Below are 13,991 nucleotides of genomic sequence, written 5' to 3' on the forward strand. Positions count from 1 at the left end.
ACACACGCACATGTTTTCCTTTGTATCATCGTGGGGACTTCTCTTTGACATAATGCATTTTCCTAACTAGGGCTGGGTATCGATTCAGGTATCCAAAATCGATTCGATTCAGAAGGGCCCGATTCAATTTGTTAGTTTAGGGAAAAACACTCCCAAAGTCAATGCTAACTTCCTGTTAGCGCTAAGCTAGCAATGTTTTAAAAACAAAACATCTTGTGTATTTAAATATACAGCGGATGTAATTCTTAGCGTTGTGTGTTTAGTTTTACAGTTAACTCCAACTGTGGTGTCATTAAACAGTTTAAAGGACGCTTTGGGACAACAGAATAACATACGCTACACACTTGCTAGTTGCTAATGCTACGCAAGCAAAAAATGCTGCATTCAGGCTACTTTCACAGCGTCGGAAACTTCGGCTTTCTTTGATAATGTTTTAAGGGCAAAATAATCGGTCATTTAGCTCAATTGGCCGATGTTTGAAGGCCAATAATCGGTCAATTATAATCGGCAGCCGATTAATCGGTCGGACCCTATTTGGCACATTAATTTCCGGGGGGGACTGTATTAAAAGTATAGATTCATGGTTTTATGAAACTATATTTGGCTATGAAATGGAATACCGATTCGATATCAATATATTGATATTTTAGACCCAGCCCTATTCCTAACCCTTTCCCTAACCTCAACCATCCAAAATGATTTGGATACCCCAATTCAAACCTAAACTCTAAAACCAAGTCTTGACCCTCAAAAAGGAGTCTGCACTTGTGGGGACCAGCAAAATGTCCCCTCAATTTCAAGTCGGTCCCCACAATAGTAGTTAAACCTGGAAAAAACACGTGTATGGGGCCCACAATGTAGCAAAGACAGGGGCGCACACACACATACGCATCGCTCTCTGCTCCATCTACTTTTCCAACAATAACAACCTCACTTTCTTTAGCCAGTTATTTTCTTTCTCCTTCGTCTCCACCTTGAGGGACTTTCCCCTCCACCACTACTACCTCATTCACCTTCTTTGGCCAGTTTATTAAAAAAGGAAAAAAAATCCCCAAGGGTGGTCTTTTCACTGGCGGACCTACTCCAACTCGCCCACACACAAACTACACACTTTTAGCGACTGCAGATGTTACAAGAATCTCATATCGTGAGCCGAACTACGGCACGATTCCGACTTCTATTCACACGTTTATTAATTCATGATTCAATACGCTTTCTTTTCACAACGAATGAGTGCGTATAAGTGCGCGTGCGTGATGGCGACACGAGTATTCCCGGCTTTCCTCTGTGGGATCGTGGGAAGATGCTCCCGCCCGAAAAAAAAGCAAAACAAACAGATCAATAAAGTAAAGAAGCAAAGGAAAAATAAACCGATTCAACACACAACATGGTGCTCCCCCATTTAAACATACGCGCCCCCCCCCCCCCACCCCTTTCCTGTCACTATGAGCTATTTTTAGCAAGAGTTCCCTCTCCACTATGTGGGCCTGCCTTGAGTCATGTGTGAAATAACAGCACTCCCAGGGGTCTCAATGTGTGGGAATACGAGGATATTCCAAGATTTTCTCAGTGGTAACAACATTATATGCATGAGACTGATTGATCAGGGTCAGACGCATTTGATGTGAAATTGGTGATCGACTGTAATGTCTTAATTTGCCACATCAATCAATGGCGTCATTGATCGGCTCCGCGAAATAACACATTTCGTTGTTATGAGGCTTTACGTGATCAGGATTTTTCGTCCGATGAACAAGTTTGAAATAACCGATCACCGAATCGATCAAAAGATGGAGCAACATATCTATTTTTAATTATTTATATATATATATATATATATATATTTACTCTTAACTCATTCACTGCCATTGACGGAAAAAGACGTCAATGTCAATTTTTTTTCTGCTGGACTGGCAGTGAATGTTAACAGTCAACCGCCACTAGACTGGCCCAGCCCACGTATAGCGAAAACTCACGTATTATTGACAACTGAAATGAGGAAGGAAAAAAAAAAAAAAACACGCACAAATGACCTCAATTTGAATAAGATGGGAGGAAATTTATTTATTTTTTCAAAATACTGATAAAAAAATATACCGTAATATATTGTGCAGCCGATCAGTGAGGTCATTGATTGATCAGGCTAATTAAGACATTAATAATGTAATAGTTAATAACAGTCACAACATAATTAAATTGAAAATAATTCAACACTTTTTGCCACACTGCATCAGTTGAATGGCCTTTATACTACTCTACCTGCTTAAAGACATTAAAGACAGCACTGTCACATAGATGCTAATAAGTATTAAGCTAGCGGACTGAAAGGCTAAGTCATGTGGTCGTTTTGAATACACAAGCGGCAAAGATAGTACAAATTTGAATTGAAGACGGTTAATATAGTGAATCATTTTTGCGTTTCGTCCAAGAGGAGAAGGCGGCTAAGAGGAAGTGGCTGCCGCTCGAGTGGGGAACGCGTGGGTGTCGACGTTTGAGGCGAGTGGGGAGGCACAAGACGGACGAGGGAAGAGGACGTCCATTCTCAAGTAAGGATGAAGAATGTGAGAGAGGGAAAAAGTGGCTTTTGTAGCTTCAAGTGCGTCAACTGTACTGTATTAGTCTTGTTGTAATGAACAGCTCAGTCTTGATACGAACTTGCCAACCCCAAAGACAGACCACGATAACACACTCTTGCTCTGGCTTGCTTTCACTCACACGCACGCACACATGAATACACGCACAGGGCCAAAAACGCCTCCTCAACCACATGTGGCCCAAAATCCCAAATTCAAACCATCACACATGTGAGTTCATGACTGTGAACGAGGGGATTTCCAGCTTGATGCTTCACAGCTGCGAGTCGGCAGCCAGCACACGCCACCTACCTGATGCCTCGAGCCGATGACCCGAGGTGGCTTGTAAAATGCCGCTCCGCTACACCGTTCCGTTTTGGACGAGTAATTTCAAAATAATATACATTTCTACTATGTCTCATGTTTTGTTTATTTTTGGCAATGTTTACACAGCCAAATTTTGGGTGCACGTTCATGTTTTATCAGCCCTTGTTGAGCTTTCTCCTTCTTTTGGATTCCCTGATTAAGAGCAAGGTTATTTTAGTTCACTAAAACTAAGGGAAAAAAAGAAAACTAAAATAGAAAAAAAAATCGTTAACAAAATAAAATAAAAACAAAAATGCGTTTAAAAAAAAAAAAAAAAAAAAAAAACTAAACTAACTCAAACTACATTTTATGTTTACAAAACTAACTATAATTATAGCAAAAATGTCCTTCGTTTTAGTCTTTGGTAATTAATTTAATGCACGAGCCTTTGGGGATGATTTCAAATGGGATTTTAAGCAGATTTATTTTGATATTAACCGGAATAAGGACGTTTGAAAGTGTGTCACACAGAAGTGATGTCATTAAGCAGCAGCCAATAGAAAAGCACCTTCAGATGATGTCGCTCCCATTATGTTTTTGAAATATTGCACACAAGTAATACACATTTTTAAAAACTAAAACTAATACTGAAACTAAAACTGAGCATTTATTAAATAACTAAAACTAATAAAAAACTAAAAGACCTACCCTGAAAACGAATTAAAATTAGCTAAATTTAAAAAACAAAACTCAAAACAAAATCAAAACTAACTAAAATGAAAAATTTCAAAACTATAATAATCCTGATTAAGAGTTGCAAGGAATCCAAAGAGTTAATGCATGGATTTGTTGAGGTCTTGCTTGCCAGTGTTTGAAATTCTTATGTTCAGTACAATTCCAAATTGTAAAATGAAGATGGTAGCAATGAAAGTTATTAGTTTTACGGAATGTTCCATTATGGGTTCCGAGTTCATAGCCCATCTTTTTTTGCTGATTTTTGTCCAGTTATAACTCAATTTTGTTGTTTATTTTTGGTGCAAATCCACTTTCGGCCACTAGGTGGTGGTCCAGTGTATAACCCAGTAAATTTGAAAGGCGAAGAAGAGAAAACAGGAAGAGTCAGCCTCATTTTTGCTGAGCTCATTAAATATCTCAATCCTCTACCATCCTACTTTTTACGCTTACGGAAAGTAAAAATGTTGCTTTTTTTTTATGTACGTCTTTTGGAGAGGGATCCTTACACTTTAAAATATTTGTATCTTATCCATTGCTATTCTGTCAGTCTTTCAATATCCCTCGAATTTGTTTGTATTATTTTAAAGTGTGTGTAAGACCTTAAAATAATAAGGGTTGTTTAAGCTCGAAAAACATGCCTCGGAGTATTTAAATAAGGTATTCCGATATCATGGATTGCGCTTATTGAGGGGATGTTGTGGAACGTAAACCCCACAATGGAGGGTAGTTACTGAAGTCTCGGACTTCTGAATGTTTGTTTTTTAGAGGCATCTGTGATCTTTGGATCAGAGCAGTTCATGAACAGGGTGGACCTTAGATGCTTCTTTGTTTCAGGAGTAGATGACATCTGGGAATTGAACCAGGGAAATTCATTGCAAGATCTCCATCATGAGCATACAGACAGCGTATCCCGTTCTGTGCTTGGAAGCAAAGCGGTGGCTGACAAATGAGCAAAGCTGTGGTTTGAACTGGCTAGCCTCGAAATGTCAACTCATACAGAAAGTGAGTGGCCAACCAAAAAGATGCAAAGCCAAAAGCTCCCACTCTCCTCAGGACCGTGTTTGTGGAATTTTTCCATCCGTTTATCCGTCACTTGCCCCTTTCAAAGTTATTAAGCGGTGTTGTGTTTGGCCGGTGGTAGTTGAACAGTCAAGTCTGCAGAAGTCATCAGCCGGCTGCAGCTGACTGAGCCTCAGTTTGTTGATAGAGACGGAAAACAAAGATGGAGCAGATAGAAGAGAAATGACGCAAGAATGAAAATGATAAATGAATAAATTCTTTGACCTTACTGTTTCATTTTGGTTGGATTTTAGTTAACAGTACATGATATTGAAGTACCTTTTTCATGGCCTAAAAATGCCCAGTAGAGTACAAACTGAGTATTGTAAATACATAGAAATACAAAGATGCAGATATCATGCGACATTCTTTTTGAGCTACATGTCTACGGCGACGCTAAGCTAATTGTTTGACATTGCCTTTGGTGACAGTCGCCCCTGCCAATATGGCCGCCACGTAGGCATGTGCGCTCGTGTACTGTACATCTGTGACAACAGTGGCACAACCTGAAAATACATTACATGGACCATTCTGTCTTTTGATTGTACCACAATGACTTTGATAGCTAGTGTTCAAAAGGGTGTTTTGAATGGCCTGGACTGGATTTTCTGTTCGTTAAATCTGGAGTCCGTTGGTTCTGGGTCTGTTAAATTCAGGACAGAAATAAGTCTTATAGTCACAGAGTTTAAGGAATTAATGTAAAGGGAAACATGCAGCAGTGTCAAATGAAGGTCTGTCAGAAAATTTCCAAAGTGGTTTTGTCCGTTTGAGGGGTGTTGTATGTAGAATTTTGAGGGGAAAAATGGTTTAATGAAGGTTGTGACGTAACACAATGTGGAAAAACTGAAGCACTGTGAATACTTTTCGGATGCACTCTTAAGATGGTGACATGTCATGCTGAAACCGGTCTTGTTGTATTTACTTTAAAAATGTGTTCTGGAATACAAACAAATCAGCATCTGAATGTTCTTGGTTAGACTCTACCAATCCGTCGTTGGGAAAAAAAAAAAAAAAAAGTGAAAAAAACGCAGCACATCCGGGACGACGTCATCGGGGAAAGTTCTTATACCCCGAGGAAGAAGAATCTGAAACGCTCATTCCTCGTTGTGTAGAAGCCTGAATATAAATCACTGTGATGTCAAAGTGAGGTCGCAAATAAATAAATAAAAAACATATTTCTGTTCTGTTGGCGAGCGGGAAATTGAATCAAGTTAGAACAACAAATATAACTCGAGTGGCTTTGTAACGGCTATCCTACAGGATACTTAAATACATCTTATTACAACTGGCTAGCACAGTTCAGAGGTTGTGGGTTTGAATCTGGGCTCCTTCCGGTGTTTTTGTGCAAGGCATTTAGACAACATAATACTTTCAGACATATGTTCTTTATCCTCTGTAAGGAATGACTATTACAGTATTTTACGGAGTCAGTTGTTTAACCTGTATACTGCCCCCACCTGGCCAAAGTGTGCATATGAGAAGCAACTCAAGTCCTATGAAGTGAAGAAAAAATGTGAAAAAAAAAACAAAACATAAATTCTTGACATTCTATTTATGTCATTACTATATAATTATACAAAACATAATATTAGAGTGTTATTTTTCTTACATTGTATATTTATATATATGATGTAAACGACACAAAAAGGCAAGAAGACACTCAGTTCAGGGCTCGCAAGGAGAGAGGAGAGGAACTGACTGATATAATTCACTCCTGCACTCTCTGAAGATTCCTCTCCTCACCCGCTCTGTTTATTTGGTTTTCAAATCATGATGGCTTCCATGTCGGACGACACGTGTTATATAGTCCATGTGCGTCCCCTTCGTGCGAGGGTCTCAAGGTGGGCAAAATGTTGGCTTTGAAGTGGGTGGCCCAGTGTTGGGGTCCTGTCAGTCATGTTGTGGGGGGACGAGGGCGGGTCGTCACACTACCAGCGCGATTCAAGTTGTCAAGGTCAGGTGACTTCTTGACCCCGCTGCCTTGACTTCACATGGCGACCAAGACAAGTCTAAACTGGGAACGTAATGTAGCCGCAACAATACGACCACTTGCACAATACAGGGGTGCCTTGACTTATGAGTTTAGCTTGCTTCATGGCCACAATTCAAAATCGAAGTGAATGAAATGCCATGAAATCCATTATAGTCCCCCAAAAAACACCATCAAAAATGAAGAAGAAGAAAAATAGCTTTCTATAGTGTTGTACCTTGAGCTACGAGTGACCCGACTTGCGTGTTTTTGAGATATGAGCTAAAGCAACCTTTGTGCTGTTGATAACCTTGAAACTTATAGTATGTAGGAAATCCGAGGACCTCCTGTAATGTTTTGATTTCCTCCTGCAGCTATTTGGAGAAATGAGTCTCCTTTGTATGAGAACACTCCTACGTGGACAGGCAGGGGGCACGCAGCGGGCATGGTTGTGATTAAACCTGATGAGGTACGGCGTGGAGGATTGCCAGAGTGTTTTCACAGTCTTCATTCCGCCTGTCACTCAGCACTCGATCTGCACATATTATAACCCGAGCAAAGACGCCGAATAATGAGAAAAACATTCGCCGCGGGGGCTCCGCTCGCACGAACCGTTCGTTTCATGTCAGCTGGAGCAAGAAGGGGAACGTTTCAGAGTGCACTTTGACAGGTGTGAAGAATACAGCGGGAGCTGGGTTTTCATTTTGTGGTCACGACTTAATCTTTTGTGGGTTTAACTCGCTGTTTCGTGGGGTTTCTTGCTATTTTTTTTCTTTCTACAACGTATGGAGGACCAAAACTGCCAAAATTCAAAATAAATAAATGACTAAATAAATAAATGACTAAACGTGAAAATAAAAATGAATATGAAAAAATATAATTCGAAAATTATATCCAAAAAAATAAACATAAATGGAAATAAATCAGTTTTATTTTCACTTTTAATGATTTATTTATTTATTTAGTCATTTATTCATTTAGTCATTTATTTAGTTTTTTTTATTTTATTTTTTATTTGGTCATTTATTTATTTAGAATTTTGGCAGTTTTGGGCCGTACTGCCAAGTCGAAACGTCATTCAAATGAGGGGGGGGTCATTCAAATGAGGGGGGGGGGTGTCTTGGGTAGGACTCCGCCATTGCAAACTGCCTGTCATTGGTTGAGTGAGCAGCTCGGCAAACAAGGAAGTCTCGCAAGCTTGCAATGGAGAGCTGACTAAATAGATGCCTAAATAAATAAATGACTAAATAAATGACTAAATAAATAAATGACTAAATAAAAAAATAAATGACTAAAAGTGAAAATAAAAACGAATTTATTTCCATTTATATTTATTTTTTTAGAAAATTTTTATATTATACTTTTTTTATATTCATTTTATTTTCACTTTTAGTCATTTATTTATTTAATCATTTATTTATTTTAAATTTTGGCAGTTTTGGTCCTCCATAACAACGGACCAGTCAGAAGATGTTTTGTTTTTTGTTTTTTTTGTTTTTTCTACAAAAACTGAGATAACGAAAATATGAAAATCAGAGTTGTCACCCCAAAAGTACCTGGTCCCACATCGTGGGTGCGAAATACACACTGAGCGCGCTGAGTCGCACAGTCCATTCGGAAACTCAGAACGTTGTTCAGATCTGTCGCTCGGTTATTCAGTGTCTCCCCAAAAAAACAGATTTGGATTCCAGTGGCTGCCTATAGACAACAATGGCAGTGAATGAGTTTGAGTCTTGATATTATTTGAATTACAAAATAATTTGAAGATTGTTTGCTGATTAATCGTGTCTGGAAACAATTGAGGTGAAACAAATTGCACTACTTGTTGCAACCAGCGGAAGTGCTGTTTTTCCCACTCTACACTGCTGTTAAAAGAAGAGGAGCATGACTTTTCATTATATTGTGTGCGTGTGTGGGGGGGTATGCGGTCTTGAGTGGCAGCATAGCTGACCTTGTGTGCCTGGTCTCCCAGGGCAAAGCCATTGTGCGTCTGCACCTGCTGACCGGCTCGATATTAAACATTTCATCACAGCGATTCGTGTCAATAGAGACAGGTCCACAATGTCTTTGTGTTCGAGCAGGGAAAAGTCACATATTTGTCCAAAAGCCTCTTGAGGATTTTCTACTCTGAGGGAAGTGGTTGTCAGTCAACAAACTCAAAGTAATAACTAAGCACTCCAGAGGGTCAGATGGAAAATGGACAGGCCGTCATTGCGTTTCCACACAGTAACTGACGTATGTTACGACATATCTGTAAATAAGCGTTGATACTAAATATGAAATAATTTTTCATAAAAGTGAAATACTTTGATAATTGTCATGAGCATGAATCAAGACTGAGTATTGCAATCAAAATGGCATATCATACAGTCATAGTTTTATTAAATAAAATCTTAACCAACTTACAAGTAGAAATAATTCAATTCACGGAAAGAGAGGGAAACTGATGATGCAATTGTGGGGCTAACAAACGTGTGTCGAGAGCATGCCGGAAAGTAGGCCGGCAACGGTACGGAGCGGAGAAGGAAAAAGACGTAATTAAAGACGACAAGGGAGGCTGGCATGACTTACTGAAAATAGCAAAACACTCTGGTGCTTTAAAGGGACACTAGAGAGGCTCTGACCAGGGGTCAGAGGTGGCATGTTGAAAGGTAAAAGGTCAAGGGGAACGAGCCCCGCGGCGATTGGAGTTTAAGTTTGTTTCTGAGTGGAACCATGTAAAGCTGTTCAAAGAGGCAGCAGAAGAACTATGTCATTGTTCTAAGTGGATCTCATGAGAATAGTGGTTAATTCATACATACGAGTTATTCCACTATTCATGCTATTTTTATTCCATCACTCTATGTATTATTGACAGCAGTGAAGTTATTTTTGCACTTGTGTGACCGTTAAGAGTTTGGGTGTGGTAAGATTGTTGATTATTCAATTTCTTATACTTTTTAGTAAATCTGTTATTTTGGTCAGTTTATGCTTCTTTATTCAATTAGTGGTAAATTACAGAAATACAGTGATTAACTTTTATACATGTTTGCCAGTTAAGAATTTTAGTTATTTTATTATTTTAAATTACAAATCACTTATTTTGTTTCTTAGTCTATACATATTAATTTTATTTTGTTAAATTGGTTCAGTTTTCCAGCAATTAGCCGATTTTCTGCACTCATGTGACAAGTTATTTCATTGTTTATTTCATTATCTTCGTTATTTCTTCTTACTACAAATTCAGTCAATTTGTTGCGTTCTTTTGTTTCTAATACTACTACTACGTCTATTTTTATTACTCCTTTGATTGTAAATGAGGTAAAATAGCCTAATCTATTTTTAATTAATAGCACTATTAAATCCCCAGATCCAAAGTTCTCAAATGTCTCTTGACAAATGATATGACATTGCACAACTCTGTCGCGCGTCAGTGTCATGCTATGTCTATGTGGGTGCAACTGGATACATTTATCTCTTTTGTGTAAGAGGCTTCTTCACTCTCATCTGACAGCTAGTACATAGCTGAAGTTAGCTTGAATCCCAAATTGTGGTTTTCTCAAGCCTCGGCGGTAAACCTTTCCAACTGTGAATGCCGTTGATAAAGAAACATTTACTTATAGTAATAGCAAATGACGGTGACATTACTGTGAAATGTAAGTCATTGAGCAGCTACAATGGTAACTGGCCAGCTAACATTTGGCCCGTTTGTTAGCCTGATCGCCATCTGCTGAAAATAGATTTGTTGTGTCTGTGGTTGGTAATAAAAAGGGAGACAACTGTAGAAGAAAACAAAAAAAACCCCGTCTCTATTGTGTTTCAAAGTTTCTAATTTGTTTCGAGCACATACAATACAGCATTAGCATAAACTAGCATACATCCACTATAGGCTATATGACGCAAACAACTAGCTTGTACCTCATAAAGTGTAACATAACTCAGATATTGATAAGTACAAGCAAACAGTCATATTATTTAATCAGACAATGTAACATTCATAAATATGGTGTTGTATGGCGAGCTACATACTGTAGCTTGACGGGCTAACGTGTTAGCACTTAGCACCTACATTAGCTCAAACAAACAAGCTGGTGGTCAAACAAGCTCTATTGTGTTTGAAATTTTGATAAGACAAAAAAAAAGAGAGAAAACAAAACAAAGCCATTTGATTATTATTAGCATAAATCCTAAAGTTTTATATAACACAGATATTGACACTAAAACATTAGCGTCTTTATAGCAAGCAAGTTGGCTTGTTGGCTTCTGGTCAAACAAGTTTTGTTTGGCCTGTTATTAATAATGAAATGGTACGTTTGTATAAATGACAAGTTGGCAACATAATTAACATAAAGCCTAGCATAGTTTGCAGTTATGATACAAGCTAGTTAATAACAGGCAGCTTGTTTGTACAAGCAAACCTTTATTATGTCAAATATGTAACAGCTAGCTACCTAGATTGATTGGTGAGCACTTTTCTAGTTTTAGCATAAAATGCAGCATGCTAGTAGCTAACCTACAAACTGTTGCTTGCAAATTCTTTGTGTGTTTATTTACAATTGTTTAAGAAGTATCATTTCATAAGATGTTTTAAAGCACGTGAGAGCTGTAAAACTATTTAGCTTTATTTTATTTTATTTTTTTTATTACGTGGTCTCTATACATCAGTAGTGTCAAAGTCCGGTCCTCGAGAGCCTGAGTCCTGCATGTTTTAGAGGCTCTGCAGGAGCCTAATAATGATCCTGATCATTGAATCAGGTGTGTTGGAGTAGAGTAACCTAAAAAAAAATGCAGGACTCAGGCCCTCGAAGACCGGATCTTGACACATGTGCTCTCCATCATGTATTTTGACCTATGGCAGGTTGTTCTGGAACACATCTCCCGCAATAGAGGGAAACAGGATTTCACCTCAATCGCATAGTTCCACATGCATGACTGCACCTTCCCATGTTGGCGAGCACACGGCTGACAGCCTGTTGCTAGTATTAAGTCGGGTGTGTTATGCTTTGCAGAAGGTTGTTAATCCTGCTCTCTGCTGTCATGCCACCGCTTATCACAACATCGCCCCACCCTCACCCTCAGGGCCTGGAGGTGGGCCAAAGAATAGCGAAGCTCAAGAATCCCCTCTTCTCTTCGCCCTGACACCCTTTATAGACACTTCGCCTCTCGGTAATGTTAATGGTACACCTGCGGAAGAAAAGATGTCAGTCAGTGCCCCGCGTTTTGCTTCTTTTAACAGCAGACCGTGAATTCAGATTCATGCCTCAAAGAGCATGGAAGCTATTAAGGGTCTTGGGGAAGAAAGGACCTTTGGCTTTCACCTGCCAATTAAAGCTAATTCAAGTAAACCTTGGATCGTCTTTCAAAGCGTAAATGCTGACTTTGTCTTCATTCGTTGGAAACTAAGACAAAATGACCAGTTATCAGATTTACTTACAAGGGTAAGCCATGGTGATCCCAGTATTCATTGTTCATGATGCACACACTGTAAGTGGATTTGTGCAAAAGTTTATATTTATATTATAGGAAACGCGAAACACTACATTTCATATGATACATTTCATGTCATGTGTTTATCAATCTATTGGCGTTTTTTTAAGAGGACTGCAGGCTAGAGTCAATCCGAGTAGTTATCAGGCTGAAGGCCATTCCGGGTTGACGTGCAGAGACAAGCAAGCAGTCAAACACATCCTCGTCAGCAGGACATTTAGAGCCGGCAATTAGGGCCCGCAGCAACGTTTTTAAGTGGTTCCTGCAGGAAAGCCACACAGGAATGAAATTCCCAACTTCAGTCACTTCTTGACTAAATGGTGTTTTGTTTGCCACGGTATGGTTTGGCTTGGTAAACCGTCAACTGACAGATGTGTTAATTACCTTACTTCCTCCTGTCGTGTTTGCATTAACGACCGAGTGCATGACTAGAAGGTCATGCCCATGTCTATTTTGTTTGTCGAGTGATGAGAATGATCAGTTTGTTCAAAATGCCGTCGGCTATGACGCTGTTTTTGCGGTTTATCAACGGTGACACGGTTTATGGAACTTAGAAAAGATAGATTTGACGTTTATGGAAAGACTTTCCCATTCCTTTCCCTCTCTTGAACAGAAGTGACAATAGAGTAGGTCTCGGTTCACTCTACAACTACTATCTCAAAGTGAGTTGTTATTGAATAGAAGTTTCTGTGATAGCGACACAATAAAAATTGCTCACAGCAGACTAGTTACTACCTTCACTCAAGTCAGACATAAGTCACCAGTTCTCCCACTTGATGACCGAGGTCTGTCATTTTCATCGTAGGCACACTTCAACTGAGACACAGACATCACATTTTAGAATTTTTAAAGAATTTATTCGTACAAAATTATGGTGGAGAATTTGCATTTTAACCCCAGTAATGACTTCACTCATCTTGCTTGAAATTAAGTCACTTGATTTGATTTTTTTTGCCACAGTAGCGCGAGAATTTCATGAAAGTTGAAGTTTAAGACTTGTGACTTGCACATACACACTTTACTCCAATGGGCATACAGAAAGGGAATGAGCTACTTTATTCTTGTCAAGTCTCGGGTTTGTCGTGTGACTGCAATTCATGGTGCTTGTTTTCCCTGATGAAATACAAATCGTACACAACATGATAGCAGTCTTTAGGGTTAGTTTGAATACGAAAATGATCTCTCTGCGGTGCTCTATTAACCGCTGCTTTCTTCATCTGTGCACCTCCAACTGGGCTCCATTACATCTATTACAACCAGATGATTGTTCCCATAACTCGAGCCCCCTAAAATGTGGAAGAAAATCTTTTAATAAACAGGAAGCACATTACGCCGCAAGTCTGGTCTTCATTTTTCTTCACTAAAAAAAGCCTTTGTCAGTCATGACATCGGTTGATTATACTTTGACCAAATGACACGATGGCCCAATTTGCACCTGAAGCACATTACTTTGATTATTCAATTGGAACACTTTCCTGATTTAACCAAAATGATACGGTGAAGTTGCCAATGATGCGTTAACAAGACAACCACAAATGGCAAAATGAGGGTGTGTAGTCATATGTTCTTGGCTATGAGAAGCACAGAAAATGGCCACAAACTGACATCACGTCACAAAGTAATCACGTTGTGGCCGAGGTTAGTGAATTCACGTGTATGCATGAGTGAAATAAGATAATATAGGCTGTATGAGTGTTAACGGGAAATCCTTGCTCAGATGGCATGACACTAGTTTCTAATTGAAACCGCTCAAGGGTATGGAAAAGACTATGTACTGTAAGTGGCCGGCTACAATTTTCGGATAGTAATTATTTCCATGCTAAAGTTAGAATTACCTCCCTTAATTAGGTTAGTACCACACAATCTAATGAGAGCCAGTACAA

The sequence above is a fragment of the Festucalex cinctus genome, chromosome 6 (genome assembly GCF_051991245.1).
Source record: "Festucalex cinctus isolate MCC-2025b chromosome 6, RoL_Fcin_1.0, whole genome shotgun sequence".
Classification (NCBI taxonomy): domain Eukaryota; kingdom Metazoa; phylum Chordata; class Actinopteri; order Syngnathiformes; family Syngnathidae; genus Festucalex; species Festucalex cinctus.